This window comes from Hypanus sabinus, chromosome 8 (genome assembly GCF_030144855.1).
Source record: "Hypanus sabinus isolate sHypSab1 chromosome 8, sHypSab1.hap1, whole genome shotgun sequence".
In the NCBI taxonomy this organism is placed as follows: Eukaryota; Metazoa; Chordata; class Chondrichthyes; order Myliobatiformes; family Dasyatidae; genus Hypanus; species Hypanus sabinus.
Genome location: NC_082713.1, coordinates 26,042,761 through 26,070,654, shown reverse-complemented (window position 1 = coordinate 26,070,654; position 27,894 = coordinate 26,042,761). Strand labels below are relative to the sequence as shown.

General features: G+C 40.5%; 1 protein-coding gene across 5 annotated transcripts in view; it reads left to right on the top strand.

Annotated features, from left to right (window-relative positions):
• nexmifb (neurite extension and migration factor b) overlaps positions 1-27,894 on the top strand; it is a 282,397-nt gene that overhangs the window by 119,939 nt on the left and 134,564 nt on the right. Inside the window, exons 2-3 of one of the 5 annotated variants that reach the window (XM_059976843.1) lie at positions 22,075-22,207; positions 27,004-27,113. The exons of 3 other annotated variants lie outside the window; for them this stretch is intronic. The gene's annotated coding sequence lies outside the window, so the exon portion shown is untranslated. The remainder of the gene's footprint in view (positions 1-22,074; positions 22,208-27,003; positions 27,114-27,894) is intronic. One more of the 5 variants, XM_059976844.1, reaches the window with a different exon arrangement.

Genomic DNA, 27,894 nt, shown 5'->3' with positions numbered 1-27,894 from the left:
ACTTTGACAGAGTTAATTCCAGTAACCCCATTTATCATATTTGCATTTTTTGTGATGTATATTTTATTAAATAATGGTCCAAATTTTCTTGAATTGTTCCCCCCCCCCCCCCCCGCGCCCATTGCATAGCTCACATTCCCTGCTCTCCTGAGCTTGTACTGGATCCATACAGTTGATCAGAGGCTGTACGGGAATCAAGAAACAATATCTCATGCGGCAGAAGTTCTGAATGAAGTTAAAAGAAAATAATAAGCTGCTGGAGAAACTCAGTCGGTCCAGCAACATCAGTTGTGAGGGAAAGGAATTGCTGATGATTCAAGTGGGGACCTACAGGGTAGAAAGTGGAGAGAGAAGATAGCCTCCAAAGTTAGGTTTTGTTTTAGACCCATTTTCTGCCAAAGGCAGATTTGTTTATTATGATTATTTTTCAATGATTTAAATAAATAAGGTGATCTTTTTAATGAGAGGCAAATAAAAAACTCATTTAGAAATGTCTCTGTGCTTGAATTTGCAGATCAATCGAATAGTTAAGTGTTGTGGCTGTGTACAACGATATATAAATTAAATAAACACATGCGCATGGGATGTGGCTTTAACTGGCGAATTTACGTTGCAGTGAGAGAGAGGGAGAGAACAATGCACATGCATAGACAACAGCGAATGCGCAGACAACAGATCAATGCGTAGTGCTGAGCGGGCTGGGGGTGCCATTGCTCTAAAAGAACTAGATCCATACATTATGCTTCCTCCCCCTTTAGATTAATGTACAAAGCATTCAATTTCCCTTTCATAAACCCATATTCCAAATAAACATGCTTTTACAATCACAGTCCACAAGTAACTTCACAGTTCTAAAGGTTCAGTCTTTTGGGTGCTGCTTGGTTTCTTTCAGGGTAGTGCCTCTGTACCTGTGAGGTGGAATTGGGTTTGGTAGGTGTCTTGTCTAAGACAATGTTCTTGGTTTTGCTGTCACTGGGAGGTAAGTCCGGTGACTGTAATGTGCCCGTCTTGTCAGCTCAGTTGTGCTCTTCAGTTGAACATGCAGTATCTGATCCATATGACTCTGTGTCTGATCTCCAACATCCACTGTGTATGTCAGTGGTCCAGTTCTTGTTGGGCCATTTCTTGTTTCCCTTTGTATTTCGGAATTTGTTACCGGTAACTGGTCCACCAATGCGGTGTGGAACACTTCTGCTGAGTCATAGTTTGAAGACATTTTCTTCTTCAGTTCCTAATAGTGGAAGACATGACAAGCCATCAGCGTTGCTGTGTTGATTGGTACTCTTGAACTCTGACATAAGCTCCTAGGAACAATGCCCAACATTGTAACCGGGTAGCAGTCGTCACTGGAATTCTCTTCCTGGGCTTGAAATGGACACAAGGGGCTGGTGATTTGTCACTAGTGTAAACTTTTGTTTGTAGAGATCGTGATGGAACTTCTTTATTCCCCATACTTTGAGAGCTTTGAGTGCCAGTCTAGTTGGATTTTTCACAACCATTCACATCCGAAATGCTGGCTCTCCACTTTTCAATACATAAATCTCCAACTGTTGTGTTTGGCCTCCATATATCACATTTACTTTCTGTTTGCCTTTGGGAGACACTTCTTCACCTTGTAAATCTTTAGCATCACTGAAGTCTTCTCTAATGGCATCTTAGAAAACAATATGTTATAGCCAGCATCTAGAATTATAGACAAAGCTGACCCTTTATCCAGCTCCATTTTCAGTTTTACAGCAGACATATCTATTGTGACCAAGATGATTTTGTGATCTGCTTCAGTTATGCTATGCAGTTCTAGGCATGACAGTTCACCTTTGTCAGACTCTATGTTGTCCTCCATCTCTGCCGCATCTGCTCTCAGGATGAGGCTTTTCATTCCAGGACGAAGGAGATGTCTTCCTTTTTTAAACAAAGGGGCTTCCCTTCTTCCACCATCAACTCTGCTCTCAAACGCACCTCTCGCATTTCCTGCATATCTGCCCTCACCCCATCCACCTGCCCCCCCCAACTCGGGATAGGGTTCCCCTTGTCCTTACCTACCACCCCACCAGCCTCCAGGTCCAACGTATAATTCTCCGTAACTTCCGCTACCTCCAACAGGATCCCACTACCAAGCACATCTTTCCCTCCCCCCCTTTCTGCTTTCCACAGGGATCGCTCCCTACGCAACTCCTTTGTCCACTCGTCCCCCCCCATCCCTTCCCACCGATCTCCCTCCTGGTACTTATCCTTGTAAGCGGAACAAGTGCTACACCTGCCCTTACACTTCCTCCCTCACCACCATTCAGGGCCCCAGACAATCCTTCCAGGTGAGGTGACACTTCACCTGTGAATCGGCTGGTGTGGTATACTGTGTCAGGTGCGCCCGGTGTGGCCTTTTATATATTGGTGAGACCCGACGCAGACTGGGAGACCGTTTTGCTGAACACCTACGCTCGGTCTGCCAGAGAAAGCAGGATCTCCCAGTGGCCACACGTTTAATTCCACGTCCCATTCCCATTCTGATATGTCTATCCATGACCTCCTCTACTGTCAAGATGAAGCCACACTCAGGTTGGAGGAACAACACCTTATATTTCGTCTGGGTAGCCTCCAACCTGATGGCATGAACATTGACTTCTCTAACTTCCATTAATGCCCCTCCTCCCCTTCTTAACCATCCCTGACATATTTAGTTGTTTGTTTTTTTTTCTCTCTCTCTGCTCATCACTCTGCCTGTTCTCCATCACCCACTGGTGCTCCCCCCTTCCCCCTTTCTTTCTCCCGAGGCCTCCCGTCCCATGATCCTTTCCCTTCTCCAGCTCTGTATCACTTTCATCAATCAACTTTCCAGCTCTTAGCTTCATCCCACCCCCTCCGGTCTTCTATCATTTCCCATTTCCCCCTCACCCCACTACTTTCAAATCTCTTACTATCTTTCCTTGCAGTTAGTCCTGACGAAGGGTCTCGGCCCGAAACGTCGACAGTGCTTCTCCCTATAGATGCTGCCTGGCCTAATGTGTTCCACCAGCATTTTGTGTGTGTTTTGAATTTCCAGCATCTGCAGATTTTACATTCAGTAACTTTATGCATTTGCTTAGTTTTGTGTTTGAGACTTTTCACTCGGTTGTGCTTTTTGTTTGCCTTGCACACCCTCTCTGTGTGACCTTGTCTGTGATACTTTCTGCAGACATTTTCTTTTAACTAACAGTCATTTGTATCACGGGAGGATTTGCCACATCAAAAACACTTCTGGCTTTTTGCGCCATTCGTGGATATTTTGTGCATTTCACATTTTAATCTTCTTTTCTGTAGTTCTGCTGCATCCTTTGCTGCAGTCTCTAATGATATTGTAATGGTTAGTGCCCACTCTAATGTTAGGTCTGTTTCACATAATAGCCTCTTTTGAGTGTTTTGACTATGCAAGCCACATACATGCCTGTCCCTCTAAAGTCTTAGTATTGGGAAAGTTTGTGCAGTTCTTCACTGTATTCAGAAAGGCTTTCATCTTTTGACTGGTTTCTTTTGTAAAGTCTGAATCTCTTAGCTATTACCAGCAGTTTAGTACTGAAGTGATTTTGTAAAATAGTAACAATTTCGTCAATCATCTCGCTTACTGGCTTTGCAGAGGTTACTAAATTGCATAAGAGGCTGTATGTTCTTGGGCCCATTAAGCTAAGAAATGTAGGGGCATTTTTTTTGCTCCTCTACCTTGTTCAATACAGTTCAACCTTCTCGATATACGACACGCAGCCTTCATTAGCACTATCAAATTCATCAACTTTCTCGACTGAAACCATCACCGAGTTATTTTCACTTTAAGTTCAGCCCATCTTTCACTATTATTCACGTGTTTCTTTGTTAGTGTCCATGATGGCTTTCTCTTGCTGTTTATCTCTCGCTGTTTGGTTCTGTAATAGTGCGTAGTTGTCGGTGCAGCTCGTGATATTTTCTGACATTCAGGTTTGTACTTGTCGCCAATTTATTGTGTCTGTGCACAACTACATATCGACTAAATAAAGGCACGCACATGGGTGATGGTATTCACATTGCAACAGCAGAGAGAACAATTCACATGCATTGACAACAGCGCATAAGCAGACACCAGATCAATGCGTAGTGCTGTGGGGGGGAGGGGTGGAGTTCATTGCTCTAAAAGAAATAGATCCATACACTACAGTTTGCTACAAGTTTTCACATTCAGCATAACAAACTGATTTGGAGTTCAAAATTCAATCGTTGGATCTTATCCATATAGATCTGAGTAATTCGTCAATGTAGGCAGACCAAGCTATCATCTGCAATGTGATGTGCCATCACACTCATCGTGACGTACAAAATCGCTCCCCAATTTTAATTTGAATAAATTTGCCGAGACAGCACAGTTCCCACATTGCTCCAATGAACCAACTGGGTGCAAGGTAGAAAGATTTCTGTTTTAGAGTTAATACTAATTTGAGTTTTAAACTAAGCTTCCAAAGTAAGTTAATGTCACAGTTATGCCTGTAAAACTGCTACATCAGTCACCTCACTTCACTCAACATTGAGCCGACTCCACTACCTATAGGCTCACTTTCAGAACTCTATAACTCATGTTAACCATATAACAACGACAGCACGGAAACAGGCCATCTCAGCCCTTCTAGTCCGTGCCGAACGCTTACTCTCACCTAGTCCCACTGACCTGCACTCAGCCCATAACCCTCCATTCCTTTCCTGTCCATATACCTATCCAATTTTACTTTAAATGACAATACCAAACCTGCCTCTACCACTTCTACTGGAAGCTCGTTCCACGCAGCTACCACTCTCTGAGTAAAGAAATTCAGTATTATTCCGTATTATTGTTCTCAGTATTATTCACTTGCTTAGTTAATTCTTTTTTTTTGTATTTGCACAGTTTGTCTTTTACACATTGGTTGTTAGTCTTTGTGTGTAGTTTTTCATTGTGATTTCTTTGTACTACTGTGAATGCCTGCAAGAAAATGAATCTCAGGCTAGTATATGGTGACATATATATAGCTGGGGTGCATAAGTGTTTTGCACAGTACTGTAGTAATTTTATGTATTGCACTGTACTGCTGCCTCAAAAAAAAAATTTCTTGACATACGTGAGTGATGATAATCCTGATTCTGATATGAGTCTCTGTTGTGGACTCAGAGTGGGGAAAGGACAGGGAGAGAGGAATCAAGGTTTTGAAAAGGGAGGGGAGGGAGCAGGAAGCAAGAGAGAGAGGGAGAGACTGACTCTGTAAGATCAACTTTTAAAATCAGTATGCTTGCCCAGCGTTTCAGGGCTGGGTGTGTCTGCACCTGCCCCACCTATGCCACATGTCCCACACAGCGCCCCACCCTCACCATTCCCAGCATCCTGTTCTCCCACCAGAATTACAAACTAACTCTCTACTGCAGGTTTCAAAGCCTTAGGCACCCTGGCTATACAGGTATATATGTGCCCAAAACTTTTGTACAGTACTCTATATACTTTGATAATAAACCTGCATTGAACTTTGAATACCAATCCACATTTCAGAATGGTGTTGCAAAATGATACTTGAGATTCAAGATATTTACACACGTCCGGTTCTCCATTACAGCCGGTCCGCTTTAGATAAAAGCCAGCTCTTCCTTTTGTGTGAAAGAGGAGGAAGCTCCTGCTTAGTGGGTAGCTTGAGTGCATGTCTGGAAGTGGTCCAGTAACCTGCTTGTTCACTAAAGCAACTGTGTGCTTGAAGGAACATCCACATAAGGATAAACAGAAAAATACATGTACTTGCAAATAATAAAGAATAATTTATTTTAAATTACAAAAAATGTAGAGCAATGTTTTTGATAATGGAGAATATTTTGAACTGCTTTGGACCAAATTGAGGAAAAAGCTATGTTGCACTAAGAATTGGATATGAGCACAATACAACTAAATGCATTTTACCAAAAGATAAAAGTTGATGAAGTTGCTTTATGTTATTCCTGCAAATTAAAATTAAATTACAGCAAAGAATTTGAAGGTACCAATCAGGAACTTTCTTCGAGGCATAAAGTAAATTTTCTATTGTTCCAAGCTGGTCCACACCGTAAAGAAACTATCACAAAGTACTTGACTGAAATTGTCAGCGCAATTCACATTCTCCAAATTATTCTTTCCGAAGCTGCTTTCATGAAATACTGTTGTGCCTGAAAGGAATCGGAGTGTGCAACCTAGTTCCCACCTGCTGAGCTGCCGGAACACCTGCACAGATAATTCCTTTAATTAAAAAGACAAACGCAAAACTGAATGGAGATCTAGTCAAGTAACTGACAATAGCACTCAGCCTTTCTTTTGCAAGCAGTCCTGTTGGTTACATCAGGTAGTCCAGCTGGTATGATTCATGCAATTAATTTATTTTATGGTTTCCATATTGAACATGCATGGCTTTTTCTGCTTAGTATACAACTTCTATGGTATTTGTGTCAAAAATTGGTAGAATAATCATAGCTCTAATGTTCGAAAATTTCTGCTAGTCACATAGGTGCTGATCACAGTCATGAATAGTCACTGCCTATTAGATAAAACAAGTGGTAATAATACATGTGTTGTTCTAAAATATCTGATTGTTCTCTGGGTTTGCCAAAATCTGCTGACATTTTCTGTTCATGAAATAAATGGAAATTCCTGATGCTTGGAAGTGTTGTAAAATGACTTAAGTACATTAGAGTCTAAGGAAGAGGTGCAGGGATGGGCCATTTGACTAGTTGGGCTTGCTCCGCTAGTCAACAAGCTCATTACTGATCAGATGCTTCAAACACCCTTTCTTGCCCTTGCCTTGCATCCTTTGATTACATTCAAAATCCATTAAAACTCTGTTTTCAGTGCAGTCGATGAGTCCACATCCCTCAAGGATTGAAAATTCTATGGGCCTCAGCATCCTTTGAATGAGGAATATTTTCCTTTGTTTTAATCTTAAAAGCACCCCCACTCGGTATTTGACAGTACTCCTTAATTCTCCAACCAAAGAAAACATCTACCTAGTTGAGTCTTTTAAGGGTGTTGTACACTTCAGCCTGGTCACTCATACTCCTAGAGAACTGAGTTCTACACGACTCGATTTCCCCTTCTCCCACTGGTCAGGTGAATACATGTTGCCTTCCATTTTAAACAAGTAGGTCAAGATTGTACATGCTGCTGCAGGCGTGACCATGTATGATTAACTGTATAACATTTTACTTTTGCACTGTGCTGGGGGGGGGGCGGTGGTAGCAGATATGCAGAAGTCAATGTAATAACACATTGCTTAAACAAATGTCTTGAGAAAATTGAGGTACAGCATTGTTACAATTAACTTTGGTGGTGATTGACTCTATCATTATGGAGTTAATCCAGTCAAAGGGAAATACTCACAGCATTCCTGCCATTACACTATGAGCTCCTAGTTCATAGTTTTGGCCCAGAATCAGCCTTGTGAATGGGATTTTTTTTCTGGACAGTTATTAAACTCACATTTCCACTCAGGATTAAGTTAATGTCCTTATTAGCTGAGCAAACTTGCTGTTGTAACCCCCTCAGCCTCCATCCCTTGTATGAATTTTTTCCCCTAAAGAGTAGAAATTTTATGCAGGGTTAACTTGCAACTAATAAAACATGTTCACCATTAGAAGGAGGTATGACTTGAGTGAATGAATGCAGAATAGGAAGAGCAAATATGGGGATCCGTTCAGTGCATGGATGCTGTGGTTTAAAGAGCTAGACCACCATCACCTCAACCACCAACGATGCCCACCTTCCAGGGGTAAGTAGAGCAAAAGTTAATTTTTTTTAGCTTATTGCTTCTGAATTCAGTAAACGTATGATAGAAATATTGGTCATCAGAAGCACTTTAATAGTAATGAATGTTCCTTCAGTACAGATCTCTAAACATTTTAAATGCAAGCTGATACTCAGTTTTTAATGTCAACATACCTGTGGAGGGCCAAAAATACACTTTATGAATGTAATTGGGCACAGGATCTTGCAACTGATTCAAGCTTATACTAGATCTATGTATTAGATCTTTCCTCCAATTTTGTTGTGTTGATGTTGAGTAGTAAATTTCACCTTTCATCTTCTACATTTTAATAGATGTCAAGGTGCACATACAAATTGTCTTGTTGATACAGCAACACTTGAGAGAAAGATAAGAAATGAAGTATCACACATAAAGTGCTATCTTTGACTTCCCTTGTCAGCCACAGTTGCCTTCGGAATGCTTCTTCTTTGACCTTTTGTCTTCTGAATTAGTACAAGAAACTCCTGCCATTGTTTCTCTAGCATCCTCTCTTTCAATCATCTTTGACCAGCTCCTCTCTCATGCCACTGTACTTAACTGTAATACTGATAGATACAATTTTAGCTTTTCCCTCTGAAACTGTAGGGTGAATTCTATCAGATTATGATCACTACCTCCTGATGGTTCCTTTTCACTTGGAAAAGGCAAAGAGGGGGAATAAAGAACATTTTTAGGTTGGGTGCCAGTCCAGAGTCCTGATGTCTCGGCCTGAAACGTGGACCGTTTATTCTTTTCCATCTATGCTGCCTGACCCGAGTTCCTGAGCATTTTGACTGATCAGGATCTATGAGAATGATACTAGGGTTGAGAAGGCTGGTGTACGAGGAGAATTTCAAGGTTCTGGGCCTGTTCTCATGGGAGTTTAGAATGATGAGTGAGATTTCATTGTTAGGGTTAGGAGCAGAATTATGCAATTCAGTCCATTGAATAGCCCAATTCTGGAATTGTTCAGAAAAGTTCTGAATTCTTAATATTGAAAGGCCTGGATAGAGTGGATGTGGAGAGGGTGCGTCCAGTAGTGGGGAGTGTCTAGGACCAGAGGGCACAGCCTCAGTATAAAAATCCATTCTTTTGGAACAGAGATGGGGAGGAATTTCTTTAGTCAGAATGGTGGTGCACCTATGGAATTTATTATTACAAATGGGTGTGGAGACCAAGTTACTGGGTATATTTAAAGTGGAATTTGATTGGCTCTTGATTAGTAGGAGTGTCAAAGGTTACAGGAAGAAGGCAGGAAATGGAGAAAAATAAATCAGCCATGGCAGCATAGCAAAGCCAAATGGCCTAATTCTACTCCTACATCTCATGGTCTAAGCTGATTGAGTTTGCTTTGTGGTAGAAGATGGTGTGGGAGAGGGCAGGAGCCTTTAATTGGAGAGAGAAGGGGTGGGGTGTGGAGGAGAGAATTTGTTCTGATTGGCGAGTGGATCTTTGGGATGGGTGTAGAAAAGAGAAATTAGGTGTATATGTGTTCTGGTCCAGGTGGGAAGGGACATCCTGGGCCTATGCTTTAAGTCAGTGTTTTTCTTGGTGGAAGTGAGGGCGAATGCGAAGCGTAGTAGCATGATGGGAAAATTAAGCCTCTGTTGTGGGGTCTCAGTGAACGGGCGTGGTGCTTTTAGGAGCTGAGCGATTAAGAGGAGTTGGATAGAGATATGGAACATGGGTCTCAATAGATTTGAGGGTTGAATGTTTCCCCTCAGTCCTCTGAAACAAAGGTTGGGTAGGAAGTACTTTTCCTCACTCATGAAAAAGGTCATTATTATGTTTCACTCTGGGGTGTGGGGGGGGGCAATAATTTTCAGTAGCTTAATCATTGCATGGTAACTTGAACTAGGCAAGTAAATTGCTTTTTGTACTCGACCCAGGTTTTAGTGGCAGTGGGTGCACAATGCAGGATTGTTTCCAGTTTTGACACTGAGCTGCCAATAATACTGAGCAGCCAGGATAAAAGGTATATGAGTCACTTTGGTTCCGAAGGGTTGCTGTTCCAGATTTGACTGAAGTGCACCATTGGGGAGAATAGAAAGTGTATTCCTGGCAGTGTCAGAGCTGAGTGAGGAGCATTTGCCTCTGATACTAGATGCTGAGATGCAAATTGTTGCATTTTCCCTATGCCAATAAATGCGACCCCCTTGAATAACAAAATGCAACAACAAACTAATGACATAAAGTATTTTAAATGATGCTTTTTCTGTGGCAAGTTATAGACAGTGGTACACTTTTGCCTTAGGGAGATGTGGTGTGTGGGATGGTCACGTGTCGCACATAATGACATCAAGATTCAGTTTCTCTTCACCTCCATAGTTGTGGCAGATAATTTCATTCAGTGAATCGGGATAACTGTTCAGTTGGATGATCTATCTTCTAAAGTTACAGAGAACAGCTATTAATTATATTTTTTTCTGTGTTATGTAATATGCAGTGTCAGGTAATGACTTCAGTGCAGTGATATTTATTCCTTATTAAGTGCTATAGAGCTGCTGAATTTGGAGAAAATTTCTGTGTCTTGGGAAAAGCTTTCAGACAGACTAATGGGGCTGCTGAAACACAAATGAATTTCATGCACAGTATAGGTGAGCATTAGGTCTTTGAATGTACTATACTTTGTTCTTTAAACTGCAGGGGACTGCTTTTTAGAATAGATTAACTGTTACAATAATGCAATACAGTAAAAGCTTTCCTGAAGTAGGTAAAGGCGTTTTATATCTGTTGATTGTGATTTTATTCCACAATTCATCTTCTATAAACAGCTGGAAACTAGTTCCCAATATCAAAGTTATGAAGGTATGACATCTTTTGAATTTGCTCTGATTGATAGCACAATTTTGTGTAGATCAGGCAAAGATAGTATTATTGGAGTCCATTGCATTAGGGCATGGGTGTAGAGGAACAACTACCCTGGTTACTATCATAATACATTAATTCAAAATTAATTTATAGTCTATAGAATTATGCGGGAGTAACCAAGTAAGAAAATTAATAGTCAAAAGGAGCAATCTAACATCTGTACCTATGCACTGAAATATTCCATCATTGCTGATGTTTTCTTCAAACCACATCTCCTCCCTCTTCCTGTACAATGAGACATGAATTATGTGCTGGACGAACCCATGGTATTTAATGGTACCCTTGTCATGGACCTGCTTTTGGAAGCACCTTAAGGTATGATGAACAACTTGCAGTTCATACTTGACACACAGACTCTAGATAGAGGTTTACCAATTCATGTACCTCAAAACGAGTGTGCAAGTTCTACAGAAATTAGGAAATTGCTCTTATATACTGTTACTAAGGTATAGTCATACTCTAAATAGTACATGACAGAAATCCTCTGTTGCCAAATCTTACGTTGAAAGCTTAGCTAAATGGCTAATTGTTAACAGAGTCTCCTTCAAGGGTTGATTATAAGGATGTGGCTCTCTGTGGTTGCTGCATGAACCACACCAAGATGAGGAATGGCCAGGATAAATAGACCACTGGCAGCTGTGGAGGGAGGGAGGAAGGACTGTGTTATGTAGGAGTGCTTTTGAAAGGAAGGGTGCCTCTCCACAGAGATAAGGACATCCCCATATGACTCCTTGATTAAGGAGCCAGTTTCACATAATTGGATCCATTTCTTGAGAGATCCAAATCTACATCTTGGTGTGGAGTAACTAAATTTTGACTTAATGTGTACTGGAAATATTAACATGTGGATTCAGTACTGTTCATGCTCTTTAAAGTCAAATCACTAATGTGAGGTTGCATAGTTCATTTTTCCCTTCAGAGATCTCTTAGATTGCCAAGCCCTTTCAAAATGTATATTAAAGTTTGTGGGTCACAATATGATATCCAGAAAGCATTCAACTGTTGTGTTTTAGAAATTAAGACAAAATGGTGCCTGCCCTTTTGCTACAAACTGCAGCAAAGCAAAAGGAATTCAATGAAATTGCATTTACGTCTGTGAATTTTCACAGATTTGCAGTGTGTAGCTCCATTATTCACTTCCATTAACTGTGGCTCATTTGGAAGTGCTCCCACCTCAGTGCTGTTACCATATGATTATATGGCAGAGTGCAGATAAATAATAATAATAATACATACTTGCATGCAAGCCACATAATGCGCATGGAGCTTTAATATGCTGTAACAACCTTATGTGTGATTGCAGCGAAGGAGCCTCAAGCAATGCTGTATTACAACATGGATGGTTTCATGTCTCAATGTTCCAAGGGTCTTTCTTTATATAAAAAGGATACTGTATACAAAAGTGTTGCGATGAAGGACAAACCCAATAGTGTTTTCCAGGGAAGTCAGAAAATTCTCAACATACACTATACTTTTATATCTGTTTTTTCTTGTTAAAAAAAAGGTATACAATGTATGTTTAAATTATCTTTTTCTTGTGAATGCTGCTGGTAGGTTTTCATTGCATTTGTGCATACATGTACTTATGACAATGAACTTGACTGTGCAAAATGAATGTTTGTATTCAGCTTTGCTGCTGAAAGCTGGCATAAGAGTTGTATGAAATAATTAACTCAAGTTTACAACCCCCTTCCATGTATTTTTACATCTTTGTATTTACAGGAGACTGTCTTTTAGTGATGTTTCATTAGGCATCCAAGAGAAGGTTGTGAGTTCAAGTGGAGATTAAGCACAAAATTCCAGGCTATGCTGTGGTGTACTGAGCTGCCAAAGGTGCTGTTCATTAGAGGAAGGGCACTGTAGTCCACACATGTCCACTGTGCTCACTGTACCACTAGCCTACTTTTCTGCTTCGGTTATATCTCGTAGAAACTACCCTCTTGACAGATTTTGACTTAGCTTCCTAGCCATATGTTCTATGACTGAAGTTCTGAACAAGCCTTGTGTGAATTTGTGGCTTTCCTCCATAAGCTGGTAAACAGAGTATTTGTTTGAGTAAGGCAGTAATTGCATAAAGGCAGGTTAGGCAGGGACAGTGATGATATCCTGATGGAAATGTGAAGCTGGCCTGAGCTCTGAGATTATTTTCCAATCTTTCTCTCAATCCATTGATTAACATTCCAAGTATTTGCTGGATATGGAACAAGGTTTGCTTACTTCTGCTATTGAGCACGGTTTACAAGGTAGGGGTCTTGGGATGTGCTATGCAATTAATCTTTTGAAAATACCTCATTGTGCATACCTTGTCTGCAGATAAAATATCACTGCTCTTCGTTAGTTGGGCTCCTTTCAATTCATCAGCACAATACTGAGTCAATTATGGCTGTGCCATTTATTCAACTTAAGTCTGAAACATTTCTCAGTTTTTACAGGTCTATTTGAATTTTCAAAATAAATCCATCCATTGTTAAATATGTGTTGAAGTATTGAGACTGAACAGAGCATTCATGAATTTAGAAAGTGTTATTTTTAGGCATGTTTAACTTTTGACCCATTTACAATATGGAGTGAAGAATGTCTGTAAGGAGCACTGATTTCAAAGTACCTGTTCACTTCTCTCATATTATCATCAAATTTTCTGCCATTTGGAGACTCACAAGAAGGAACTGCTTTTTAGACCAGAGGCGACATCCATCATTAAGTACCCTCAAAACCCAGGACATGCCATCACCTTATTGCCACTATCAAAGAGGAGATACAGGTGCCTGGAGATATGCTTCTTCCTCTCCACCTTCAGATTTCTGAATGGCCCACCTCACTTATTTTCTGCTCTCTCTTTGTACTACCTTCTTAATTTAACTATATATAGATATATGTTTCTTATTATAATTTATAGTTTTTAAAAATACTATTACGTATTACAATGCAACATCTGGAGAAGTCGAAACTCAGAGTTGTATACTACAAAAATCCTTTGATAATAAAATGAATCTTTGAGGTATTAAACCTGATTCAGGTTCACTCTTTGAAACTGACTATGGCTAGGAGCACATTAAGAAATTAATCACTTTATCAGGAATAATCTCAAGGGTAAACTGTACTACAAATATTAGTAACCATGGACTGTATAGCCTTATTTGGGAAGAGAAGTATCCATATTTCTTTCATTAAAATGACACTCCAGAATTACTGTTTGTAGAAAGCCAAACTGTAATTTTTATAAAGTTATCTTGAATAATTAAGATAAAAAAGTTGCAGTAAAGTTGGAAACAGGTGAGAAACTCATGAAATGATATAGGTTCAGTGGTGAGGGTCAGCGTAAATGTCTAATGTCACTGTTTCAGGGATGCAGTGGATTCTGGTTAATTGGGACTAGTACATTTTGGCCTAATTAACTGGCTGCCCTAATCAGCTGAAGTTTCATGGAAATAGTTAAAAGGCATAAAAAAGCCAAACTCCCATTTAACTGAGTAGCAATTTATGTATTTAAATGAAATACAGAACAAATTAGAACTATCAATACCTTTACAGTACTGCAAAACCGTGTCTTGGTTCCTAGTAATTACCAACAGAGCAATTTACATGCTGTAACAACACACACAAAATGCTGGTGGAACATAGCAGGCTAGGCAGCATCTATCGATCTTCGTCAGGATGAAGGGTTTCAGCCCGAAACGTTGACAGTGCTTCTCCTTATAGATGCTGCCTGGCCTGCTGTGTTCCACCAGCATTCTGTGTGTGTTGTTTGAATTTCCAGCATCTGCAGATTTCCTCGTGTTTGCAATTTACATGCTGTGTTCTTTTGATTGATTGTAAATGATCAAAATCTGTGCAGGCACCTAGTGAAGATCATGAACTCCCTTGATTCATGCAGTGCAATAGATAATTGCATCCTTCAAATCTTCCTTTTCATTATAACATTCAAGATGATCGTTGATACCTTCAAAGTCAAGAAGAGCGGCCACTCGAACTCAGCCCTTCCATAAAGAGTGGCCACCACGCCTCTAACTGCCATTGGCCATTGGCCTGTGGAGAGTGATCACTGACCTCCCCATATTCACATTGATGCTTCAGTCATCCTCGACGTTTCGAAATGGAGTCATTCATGGCCCCATGCCCCGTCTCTTTTTTATGCACGAGACAGTTCGTGCTTGTGGTCCACTCTGGGGACAGCAGAGCACTAGATCATTCGATTGAACTCCAAATTGTACATCGCAGGCTCCATCAGTCTCCAAACCACAGTCAAGTTGGTAACATTTGTAGATAATACAAAGACTGAGGCTACAAAGACTGTTGAGATATCTTAAATGATACAGCAGCCTGTCTCTGCTACAGCTCATGTATTGTTGATTCTGATCGTATCATATCATATGTTTCTGATGAGCTGTCTGCAATCTGGAGGACGGTTTGTCCAGAGGAACCCATTTGTAACCAGCTTCTTTCCAAGGTTTGGATGGCCTTTGCTTTTTTGGACCTTGACTATTTCTTGTTGGGTCTTAACTGTTTCATCACCTTGATACTCTTTATCACTTGAAAAGGCCATCCCCAAATTCTGAAAGTGAATTTTGAAACCATCAAATATGATAAAAATAAACTGGAAATCTACAATAGGAGAATTAAATTTAACAGGACCTATGATCAGTCACTATACCTCACTAGGCAGATTCGAGATTAAGGACTGGTGACCACTAGTAATGGTGGCAGATTCTCATGCTGAATGCAGCATAGAAGAAGTATGGAAGTATGCTGGATGTGGGTGAGAGGTGACCTTAGAGGTCTACAAGTGAGTAAGCGGAATGAAAAACCTCAGTATTGAAATCTTCAGAATGGATGGCATAATTGAGGCAAGAATTTACTTTCAAGCTAGTAAAAGAAGCTGCTCTAGTCAACATGGGCTCTGATGGAAGAATGGAGCTGGGAACCCTGCTGTGTCGTATGAAGCAATTAGGTGTAGATTTGATAAGGTGGTGTAAAATGCAAGTAGTGTGAATGACTATCCTGATCCAGAAGTATATTGTGAATTCTTAAAAGCAATTTTCCACGAGACAAAAAGATTTTGTGACATGGAGGTAACCTGTTAATTGTAGCCTTTTTTAATTACCTCTCAGCTTTTCATTATCCTTTCAATTAGTAAAACTGCAAAATGGCTTGATATGTTAGTTTACATGCACAGCAGCTATCATCATCACCTCTGTGTGCAGAAAGACTTTAATATCTTGTATGTATGTTCAAGCACTTGCATCAATGTTCAGTGCTGTTTCTGGGTAATTTCAACAAAGGATTTCTTGAAAATATACCTTTCCTTTGTTCCATAAACCAACAATTGCCCTCCACCACACCTTCCCCTGCCCTGGGTGATCCATTTTCTGTTTCTAGGAGAAGTTTAATCTGTTCAGGCTTCACTTAGTGCTACAAATGGTGCTTCTTAAATCATGATGTTCTTTCTTTATTTTTTGAATATTGCTTTGATATAGGGTGGCTCAGAAATGTGTTTATACTTTGAGTATTTATTATTGAATTTTGTATTATATTTCTGCCTATTTTAGAAATATTGTTTGCTATGGAAAGCAAGGTGTCACAGTGGGCAGTGCTGGTACCGCACAGCTTCGAGCAACCAGTGTTCAATCATGACATCTGGTGCTGTCACTGTGGAGTTGGCATGTCTGCCTCATGACAACTTTGCTTTGGTTTCCCTCCACCTCCCACAGATGTGCTGGCTGCTCGATTAATTGGTTACCGCCAAGTATCCGAGTATGGTCGGATGGAAGGAGAATCAGACTGGAGTTGATTTGCATGTGAAAGGGAGGAATGGGATTACTCTGAGAAGCAGTATAACTCAATGGGCCAAATGGCCTCATCCTGTGTCATTAGACAAAATGTGCTGCTGTCACACTCAACCTTCAGTTTTTAAAACTTCCAGCTGATTAATTTACTTTGATGCATGGTATATTGTTTATTTCACATCTTTGGTCAGAGGCTTGTAAATATTGTGTATATTATAAGCTTTACTTGTGACTTCTACATATATGGTACCTGTGATGCTGCTGTTAGTAAGCACCTGTACACACATGTACTTTGGCATATGACAATAAACTCTCTTTTGACTTGGATTTTAGTGACGATGGGCACTGAGCAAATTGTGAACAGCTTGTCAGAAAGCTTGTAATATTCCCAGAGGAAACAAATGCACAGAGTTGGCCCATGAGTCAATGCAGCTCAATAGGGAAGATTTGGTTGTATTCAGTGTAAATTTAGTACATTTAATTCCTATAATGTACTTCCAGGAAAGCAGTTGCTTTCCCTTATGACTCACTGGTTGGTATTTTACGAGAGCTGGTGCCATACTGAAATGGACATTCATCATATCCTGGGCAGAGAATATTGCCTGACTCCTGTAGACCATCTTCACAGTTAAGTTGGCTTCTGTTGTTAACTGAGAACACACATTTATCATTGTCACAAACTTCTGGACAGCTTTGGGGAGGGCTTTTTGTCTTATATAGCCCAATGGCTATCACCAGTGACAATGAATCCAGATAACACGAGGAAGTAAAAAACCGGTGCCCTGGAACAACCACACCAACTTGGAGCTGAATGCCCTCAGAACTCTGGAGATGCACATGGATTTCAGGAGGAATGTGTGGAATTTCCACCCACTCACCGTCAACAATTCTACAGTTAGTGCAGTTTTGACATTCAGGTTCCTGGGCCTCATTATCATGCAGAACCACATGTGGGAGAACCATTTCTCATTCATTAACACAAGAGCTGGGCAGAGGATCTACTCCTTGTGGCAGTTGGTAAAGTACATCTTCGCAGAACATACTGGTACAATTCTATAATGCCATCATAGAGAGCATCCTCACATAAGCCATTACTGTCTGGGTTGGTGCAGCATCCTCTCACAATATATGAAAACTACAGTGAACTGTCAAGTCGCAGGAAACGTCATTGGCTGCAGTCTACAGTCACTGCAGGGATTGTATGTGTCCAGGACAAAGAAACTGACAGGAAAATTCATTGCAGACGCTACCCACCTTGCAAACTGCCTTTTCTAAAAGCTCCCTTCTGGAAATTGTTATAAGGCTATTAGAACATAAAGTTCACGCCATCTTAAGAGTCCCTTTCCCCAGGCATTTTATCTGATCAACTATTTCACTTAGCCCCCGTCACCCCCCCCTCTATTTATTACCCCCGTCACTGCACTGTAAACACTTTAAACCACATTTTAAAATGCTGTCTACATTGTAATTCCATGCTGGTATTTATGTATTTATACACATTTATTCCATATCTGTACTTTAACCTCTAACTTTATTTTTATACCCACTCAGCGGCCACTTTAGGTATATCTGTACAATCTCGTTAATTCAAAAATCTAATTATCCGATCATGTGGCAGCAACTCAATGGATAAAAGTATGCAGGTATGATGAAGGGGTTTAGTTGTTATTTAGAACAAACATCAGAATGGGGAAGATATGTAATCTAAGTGCCTTTCTCTGTGGAATGTTTGTTGGTGCCAGAAAGGGTGGTTTGAGTATATCAGAGATTGCTGATCTCCTGGGATTTTCCTGTACAATAACCTCTTAAGTTTACAGAGAATGGTGCAATAAACAAAAATATCCATTGTGTAGCAATTCTGTGGGCGAAAGCGTCAGGTTAATGAGAGAGAGGTCAGAGGAGAACGGCCAGACAAAAAGGTGACAGCAACTCAAATAACCACACATTGCAATAGTGGTGTGCAGAAGATCATTCTGAACACACAGCACATTGAACCTTGAAATGGATGGGCTACAGCAGCAGAAGACCATGAGCGTACATTCAATGGCCACTTTATTAGGTACCTCCTGTACCTAATAAAGTTCCCACTAAGTGAACGATTTGTATATTTGTAGAATTTGTTTTTTATTGCATATCACATCCTGACCAACACACCACAACAAAAATGGTGAGTAAAGTTGATCCTTGGCTACAAAGTCAATGGTAATATGGTCTCTGTTTAGTCGATCAGTCGTCCAAACAGTATCAGGTGAAATAAAAAGAATTTGAATTCTACTATGACAATTTGACAATGTAAATATAGTTTTAAAGCAAACATATTAAGCATTTAAGAAAGGTATTAACCATAAATAATTAGCATAATATCAGATTGGTATAAAATTAAAATGGCTGATAAAAAGCTCTTTTAGAAGGTAATGTATTGCCTACTGTGTATCAACAAATTGGTATGTTTGCTTACAAAATCCAGGATATCAACTGAAATTTGCAAAGCTCCTGATGCATCTGCCAGATAAAATGGTGGGATGAGGAAGCAGAAACATTTTTTAAAAATCTGAATAATTGATAGCTATTAATTAGAGTAAGATTCTTTCTCATTCGGTTGGGCTGAATGGTAACTGATAGGGAGGAAACGAAAGGGTCATGAAGGAATGTCATTCACAGGGTAGGGGGAGGTGGAAGAGAAATATGTATTTTTTTCAAGGACTTATTGCCTGCTAATTAAATGCATGGAAGACTGTCAAGACTGCTTAACTTGAGTGTGCATTAACATCTGTGTGCCCATCAACTCAGGGTAAAAAAAAATGATGTATTTCATTTGTCAGAAGCACAAGGGAGTTTTCAGTGGGATATTCTTAATGGAAAAGGAGGTGAAAGAAATGTGTAGAGGCCAGAACTAATCTGCCAGGTCACTGTCATCTTTCCTGGCAGGTGTGGTGAGCTGGATTAAGTGGCAAAGTCTGATCAGAAGCAACATGAGTGAAAAGCCATCAGTTCTGCTGGGGCAGAAAATTTGTTTGAAAACCAATATATTGTGCAAATTTGTTTTGAGTACTGTGTCTGAGAAAAGCTGACATCTTTCCTGTGCTGCACTTATCTATTTGAAAGAAATGTCAACACTGGGTAACCATAGATGTGATGGAAAACATTGGCCAACTAGAAGCAATTAGAACATTTTGAGGTAATTGCTTTCCACAAAGAACAATTACTTACAACTTTCTAAGTTAAGCCCTAATGAGTGGATGTGAGTATTGAATATTTCTTTGTTCACTTCTACCATGATTTCGGCAGCTCTTGCAATAACTGGGAAAAGGTGAAAAGCAAATAATGAGATGTGGGATGTGTTACAAAGCTGCAACATGACTGAGCAGGGAATGAAACAGCACATGTGATATTCTCCGAATCCACCTGAACCCTGAGATTGTGTTAAAGTCTTATTATATTGAATTTATGTGCTGTTAAGCCACTGCAATAACCTGATATCCTGCAATGTTCCAAGTTGCAAATGATGCAATGTTAAGGCTGTCATTTCTGGATCAATGTCTTTATATATTTTATTAACAGTCTATCTCCACACAACCTGATAATAATTGGATAGCGGTCAGCGAACTGCAGGTAATTGGATAACACAGGATTATGCTGGAAATATGGTGTGGAAACAGGCTATTTAGCCCAGCAAATCCATTCTGCCTCTTTTGCTCCACTTGAGCTTCCTATAATCCCTCCTCATCTAAATCAGCCTCTATTCTCTTCTTTCTGATGTGCCTTTTCAGCCTCCTGCTAAATACTTTCTTCTACTCACAGTGGTAGCAAGTTCCACATTCTTGATATTCCTTTGATAAAGAAGTTTCTTCTAAATACCCAATTGCCTCTAGTTACTGATGCCATCAAAATTGGCCTTCCTCCTGTTTGCGATCCAAGAACTGGTAGGGCACTGAGGAGTATGGTAGAACAAAGGGATTTGGGAATACAGGTCCATCGTTCATTGAAAGTGGTGTCACAGGTAGATAGGGCACATTGGCCTTCACCAGTGTGAGAGTACAGGAGATGGGATGTTATGTTGAAGTTGTATTAGATGTTGATGAAGCCTAATTTGGAGTATTGTGTGCAGTTTTGGTCACCTGCCAACAGGAAAGATGTAAATACAGTGGAGAGAGTACAGGGAAAATTTACAGGGATGTTGCAGCAGAATCTGGAGGACCTGAGTTCTAAAGAAAGATTGAATAGGTTAGGACTGTATTCTTTAGAATGTAGAAGATTGAGGGGAGATTTGATGGAGGTTTACAAAATAATGAGGGGTATAGATAGGGTAAATGCAAGCAGACTATAGCCAGAAGTCATGGGTGAAGGGTGAAAGGTGAAAAGTTTAAGCGGAGCATCGGGGGAACGTTTTCACTCAGAAAGTTGTAAGAGTGTGGAGTGAGCTACCAACACAAGTGCTGCATGCAAGTTTGATTTAATAGAAGTTTGGATAGGTACATGGATTGTAGGGAGTTGGAGGGCTATGGTCCTGCTGCAGGTCAATGGGAGTAGGCAGTTTTAATAGTTTAATGGTTTTAGCATAGACTAATGGGCCAAAGTTAGGTGGGCTGGTGGCGTAGTGGCATCAGCGCCGGATTTCGGAGTGAAGGCTCCCAAGTTCGAATCCAGCCGGCTCTAAAACCTGGAGAGGGATGGGCTCTACCAGGTTTCAGATGCCCAAGACACACCGTATAATGAGCAACCACCAAAAAGATCGGTGCAAAAAGCTTTTCATGATGGCGCCCCGACAACTTCACCAGGAGTTAAGGGCGCACACGCACAGTGGGCCATAGAGCCTTTCTTTGCTGTACTTCTCTATGCATCTATGACTAGTTCTGTCTTTCTCCATAATTATCTTGAAACTAATGGAACTATGACCACAAGATCCAAAGTGATACCCGACGCATACTTCTGTCATTAGAGTCATTAAGGTCCACAACACAGAAAGAAGCCCTTTGGTCCATCTAATCTGGACCAGACTGTTATTTAGCCTAGTCCGATTGACTTGCAGCTGGACCATAGCCCTCTGTACATCTCCCATCCATGTACTTATCCAGACTTGTCTTGAATGTTGCAATTGGACCTGCTTTGACACTTCTGCTGGCAGCTCATTCCACAGTCGCAGCACCTCAGAAGTGATGCTTTATAGTTCCACCACCTCAGCGTGTCTGAAGACAAATCATTTTGCCCAATCATTTCTTTATTGAGTGTAGCTCCTCTTTCTGTTGTGCCGATGAACTGAGGAGTTCTGTGCATGGCTTGTCAATGTTCTGTCAAGGCTCCTTGCTCTTGCTTGCCTCTTGTAGTCTCTGGACACCCCCCTCCTTCATTTTGGATGCCTGTTTGGCTTTTCTGTGTCAGTGCTTTTGCTCAGCCATAGACTTCCTCTGTCCCCATCACTGCTGGCTGGCAGTTTACTCTGCTCATCACTGTTGCTCAGAGCTGCATGTTCCTGTATCCAGCCTGCCTCTCATATCATTTCAGCCTCCCCTAGGGTCACAATGTTCCTAGGCATTTCTGTCACTCCAAGTGAGGCACCTCAGGGAGCTAGTTAAGCCATGATGCTGCATAGCACTGCAGAGCTATTTGGAAGTATGTGTAAACTGAAGCATGCCATTTTTATGTTCACTATGTGGCAGGTGATGTGGGCTGGCCTGAATGATCCCTGGAAACATCACCGCCATGACGGAGGGCTTTTGCACACAGACTGAAAAAGAGCCACAGCCCCAACCGCACTTCCCAATTGTTGGTCTTGTGGTTGTGATCTTTGAGGTGCTCATCTTAACAATTTAATTTTAAGGATGTGTTGGCTAGTGAGTGAAAGGCACGTTCAGGAATAGAGGGATATGAAATGAAGGGAAAACGTATAAGTTGTTCTCTTTCCAAAGGAAGATAGAATTCTCAAGGTCACCTTTAAATAATGAGGTATGTATAATAATATGTGACCAGATGGCTTAGACCAGTTTACTGGAAAACCTATTTGAATAAATTATTATAAAAAATGCATGGGAAGCTCTGTTCTAATTTATTATGATCATTAATTAGAGCAGAGACAAGTGTCAGGTCTTCAGGGTTGACCAGGTGTATTTGCTTGCATTATGACGTATATAAATGTATGTGTGTGTGTGTGTGTGTGTGTGTGTGTGTGTATACACATATGTGTATCTGTGTATATGTTGTAAAAAAAGAGCTCACCTGTTGCTTCAGTTCGAACATGATGTTTACACTGGTTTTGTACTGTGCTTGTGTTTCTGCCAGCTTCTGCTCACTTCTCTTTGCTTTTCATTGGTTATATTCCAACATTTTTTTGTTTCCTCACACCCCAAACTCTACAAAATAGTCCACACTGCAGTGTAATGGATAAATGTTTGAATGTGCTGCCCACTGTGTTCAGTGAGGAGTCTGATCATACTGATGTAAATCTGGGATGCAGCTATTAAGCTAGTAATTGAACATAATTGGGATTGGAAATTTTATTTAAAGGGAATGAAAGGATAGTCACAACATCTCACAAAGGCAGAAAAATGGTTTCTCGGGAACAGGCAACACACACAAAAAGATGGAGGAACTCAGCAGGTCAGTCAAATTGATGGAAATTAAAAAATAGTCTATGTGTCGGACCGAGACCCTTCTTCAAGACCGGAAAGGAAGACGAAAGATGACAGATTAAAAAGGTGGGGGAAGGGGAAGAAGGATATTAAAAAGATGATAGGTAAAGCTAGGTGGGTGAGAAAGATAAAGGGCTGGAGAGAAAGGAATCTGATAAGAGAGGAGAGTGGACCATAAGAGAAAGGGAAGAAGCAGGAGACCCAGGGGAGGTGATAGGCAGGTGAGAAGAGATAAGAGGCTAGAGTGGGGAATAGAAGAATAGTGGAGGGGGAGGGAATTTTTTCACCAGAAAAAGAAATTGATAGTCAAGCTATCAGGTTGGATGCTACCCAGATGGAATATCAAGTGTTGCGCCTCCATCTTGATGATGCCCTCATCGTGGCACAACAGGAGGCTGTGCACTGAAATGACAGAATGGGATTCTGGATTAAAATGTTGCACCAGTGGGAAGCTCTGTTTTTGGAGCAGCAGTGCTTGATGAAGCGGTCCTTCAAATTACAAGTCTGAGATTGGTGTAAATATTTACTGAATAGGAGGAACTTTACTGTGTACTTGGCTGTTAGATCTGATTCAATACTGGCTGATCTGAAGCCAATAAAAACATGCAACCACGAACCATTGTTCCTTTGAAGTTTTCTTAATGGCTCCATCATATACTCCCATAAATGTTCTTATGCTGATCATTACCTGTAGTGTGAAGGAATTTAGCAAAATCACACAAAGAAACATTCAGGTGTTGAAGAATGTCAGGTTTTAGTGTGACTAAGCTGAAGGAATTTGAGATTTCCACTTTTGCGCCACAAATGATTGTGCATTAGATGTATCTCTTCGTAATCTCCCATCATTTGCTGTTTCTAGACTTTTGCTTTACAGATTTTTAAATATGAAATAATAAAATCTAAATTCTGGTTTTTAATTTTGTAATTCTATTAGAAATTTAAGTAATAGCTCAAATGTTTAAGAGAACTTGGGTCAATACCTTGACAGACACTAGGTGAAATATTTACCTCTCCAAGGGGCTGTCCAAACTTTACAGCCTTTTCTGCACTGCTTAAATTGACTTGGCAAATAAGGCCCAAATTTTAATTTAAGGGAATTTAATTTAATGTAAGGGAGTAGTAAATGGATAAATTATCTTTTTAAACTAATTATCAAAGAAAACAAACTAACACGATAAAGATGACTGGCTTGGCCATAGAAAACGGTGGTAGTGGAGGGGTGTTATTCTGACTGGAGTTTTGTGGCCAGTGATGTTCAGCAGGAATCAGTGATAGGATTTCTGTGGTTTGTGATTATATATAAATGATTTGAACACAAATGTAGATCAGCTGAATAGTACATTAGTAGATGATACAAAATTGGTGGATGTGTGGATGAAGAAGAAAGTCATCAAAGGAGACAGCAGGATGAAGATCAGTTTCAGATTTGGGTGAATAAATAGCAGCTGAAGTTTAAACAGAATCAGGTTTATTATCACTGACATGTGTCATGAAACTTGTGACAGCAGTAAAGTGCAAGACATAAAATTATTATGCCACAAAGAAGTACGTACATAAATCGTGCAAATGAGGAATAACGGGGTGGTGTTCGTAGACAGTTCAGAAATGTGATGGTGCAGCAGAAGAAGCTGTTCCTAGACTGTTGATCCTGGACACTGGGGCCTTCATACCAGGTGGTGATACAACCAGTCGGAAAGCTGCCCACTGTGTGCACAGGGGTGCCATGCCAAGCCCATAGCACGCATGCCCCAGATGGCACACATGCAAACATTTTATTAGCATGCAGCATAAAATTTAAATAAATTTATTATAAGCCCCACTCATAATAAAAAGACACTTAACCATAATATCTTTAAAGCGAAATGGAGCAGCGAATAATTTTTTTTGCAAGCTGAATGCAGTGAGGTGTTTTCCCAGGAGGTGTCTCATGCTGGCTTGGTGCCAGTCATGAGAACTTGTGACATTGGATGATATGTTTGAAATCCTCACAGACCTGGTCTACACATCAGTATTTGGATAGTAAACTGGTTGGGCCAGTTGGTGTTGGCTTCAGTTTATTTATATTTTTTCTTCTGACATTTTTGAATGAACAGAGAATATCCAGTAATAATAAAGGTAAATATTGTATGTAGTTTTACACTCCATGATACTTTATTTTAAATGAACATGTTTATAGTAGTAAAGCTGTTAATTAAGTTTATCATTTGCACCTATATTAATATTAAAACAATGAATACACGTAAATAAACGACTCATCCTTTCTCCTTTAAAAAAAATCCATAATGATTGTTGCTAATTCGTTAACCAGTGGTAATCTCTGCTCGATATTACTGTGGTGTGAGAGAGAATTTTTACAAGATTATTGCCAATTTGGATATGCACTCACAAAAAGGTTCACCCATCACCCTTGTACTAGGGTCTTTGACTTGAACATATAAAATCTCCTCAAACTCCAAGTGAAGTAGAGCCACTGGTGTGTCTTTCTCATGATTGAATGTGTTGCATCTAGGATGATCCTTTGAGATGTTGAGGCCCAGGAAGGTGAAGTTGCTCAACCTTTCCACTGCTGATCTATCAATGACGACTGGTGTGTGGTCCCCTGACTTCCCCTTCCTGTAGTTTGCATTCAATCCCTTGGTCTTGCTGATTTTGAGTGCAAGGTTGTTGAAGCAACACCACTTAATCACTCAGTCCAGGCAATTGATAGGTGTTGTACCTTTGGAGGTCAAATATCAGAAGAAAGTATACAGTAAATGGCAGTACCCTTAACAGCAATGACATACAGAGGGATCTTTGGGTCCAAGTCCCTAGCCCCCTGCAAGTGGCAATACCAGGTGGTAAAGAAGGTTATGGCATGCCTGTCCTCATTGGTCTGGGACAGGAAATCGTATTGCAGATGTATAAAGCTTTGGTCAGGTCGCATTTGGTAGATTGTATACAATTCTGGTCACCGCATTACAGGAAGGATGTAGAGGCTGGAAGAGAGTGTCGAAGAGGTTCACCAAGATGCTGCCTGGATTAGAGAGTACTATCAATTAGGAAAGTATAAGAAAACTTGGACTGTTTTCTCTGGAATGTCGGAGGCTAAAGGAGACCTGACAGAAGCTTACAAAATTATGACAAGAATAGTCATTTTCCCAGGGTAGGAATGTGAAATTTTAAGAAACAAATAAATACCAGAAACGTCAGAGGCTTACCAGCATGTTACCTGGATTAGAGAATTTTAGAAGGAGAGATTGTACAAGCTTGGGTTGTTCCCCCAGTGTGTTGGAGGCCGAGGGGAAACCTGATGGAGGTTTTTTAAATTATGAGAGGCATAGATAAGGTAGATGCTCAGAATCTTATACCCAGGGTAGATATGTCAAATAGCAGAGGAGGTGCTTATAAGGTTAGGGGAAGTTTGAAGGTGATGTGAAGGCCAAGTGTTTTTTTTTACACAGAGAGTGGTAGGTGTCTGGAATGGATTACCAGGGTTGGTGGTGGAATCAGTTTGGTGGAGCTGAAGAAGCTTTTAAATAGACACATGAATATGATGGGATATGAATGTTGCACAGGAGGAGGACATCTGGAACAACATTTGACCCAATGGCCATGCTATACTGTTCAATGTTATACTAGAAGATCCAGCTTTAAGTTTAAAGGAGGTCTGAAGAGTATGTTTATTTTACACACTGATTGATAAGTGCCTGCAGTGTGCTGCCAGTGGCAATGATGAATGCAGTCACCTTAAAGGAGTTTAAGGGGTATGTAGACAGGCACATGAACCTGCAGGAAATGGAGGGAGGCAGATGAGGTTATTTAAATTTAGCATCTTGCTCAGCACAGGGATTGTGGGCTGAGGGGTCTGGACATGGTCTATACTGCTCTGTATACCATATTCCAACATAGCCTTGAACTTTTTTTTTCCAAATGTTATTGTACAGTCATAGTTTACAACATTTAAACGTTGGCATGTTTCAGGTACAGCCTAGTGCCTCTGAGTCAACAGGAGTCTTGAGCACAAAATTATAGACTGACACCTTTTGCAGAGCTGAATGAGAGCCATACTGTGGAGTGGTGCGATCTTTCAGGTGAGGCATTAAACTCAAACCCACCGACATGCTTGGGTGATTGATTAAAAATTTATTTGGAAAAGAACAGAGGAATTCTCCTGGTGCTCAGACCAATATTAGTCCCTCAATCACCATTAGTGAAAATTATCTGGTTATTAGTTCTTTGTTATTTCTGAGATTATGTCTTTGGCACTTTTTAGTATGTGGCACAGTAGCACCAAGGTTAATGCTGCAACTGCACAGCTCCAGAAACCCAGGTGCCTGCCATGCAGTTACACTTCCTCCCCGTGACCATAGTTGTTTCTCCCTGGTATACTGGTTTCTTCCTGTGTAACAAAGTTCAAGTACAAGATTATTGTCATTCAACGTACACACGTATACCGCCAAATGAAATAATGTTCTTCCGGACCAAGGTGCACACCACAGTACATATAATTCACATTCAGCATCATCGTCGCCATCACTATGTGCTGTGCTGTACAACATAGGCAATTGTGGTCTTTGACCATGATTGTTCTTGTCAAATTTTTCTACAGAAGTGGTTTGCCGCCTTCTGGTCAGTGGCTCCACACTCAACACGAAAGTAATGTTACCACAATTAAATTAACAAATGATAAGGTGCATTTACAACTCAAGTTGAAAAGTAGACAGTATAGCACTACTGGTGCTTCATACTTGCAGGGACCTGAGTGGTGGCAGGGAGTTCAGTAGTGTCACAGCCTGGAGGAAGAAGCTGTTCCCCATCCTAACAGTCCTTGTCCTAATGGTACCTCCTGCCCGATTATAGGAGGTCAAAGAG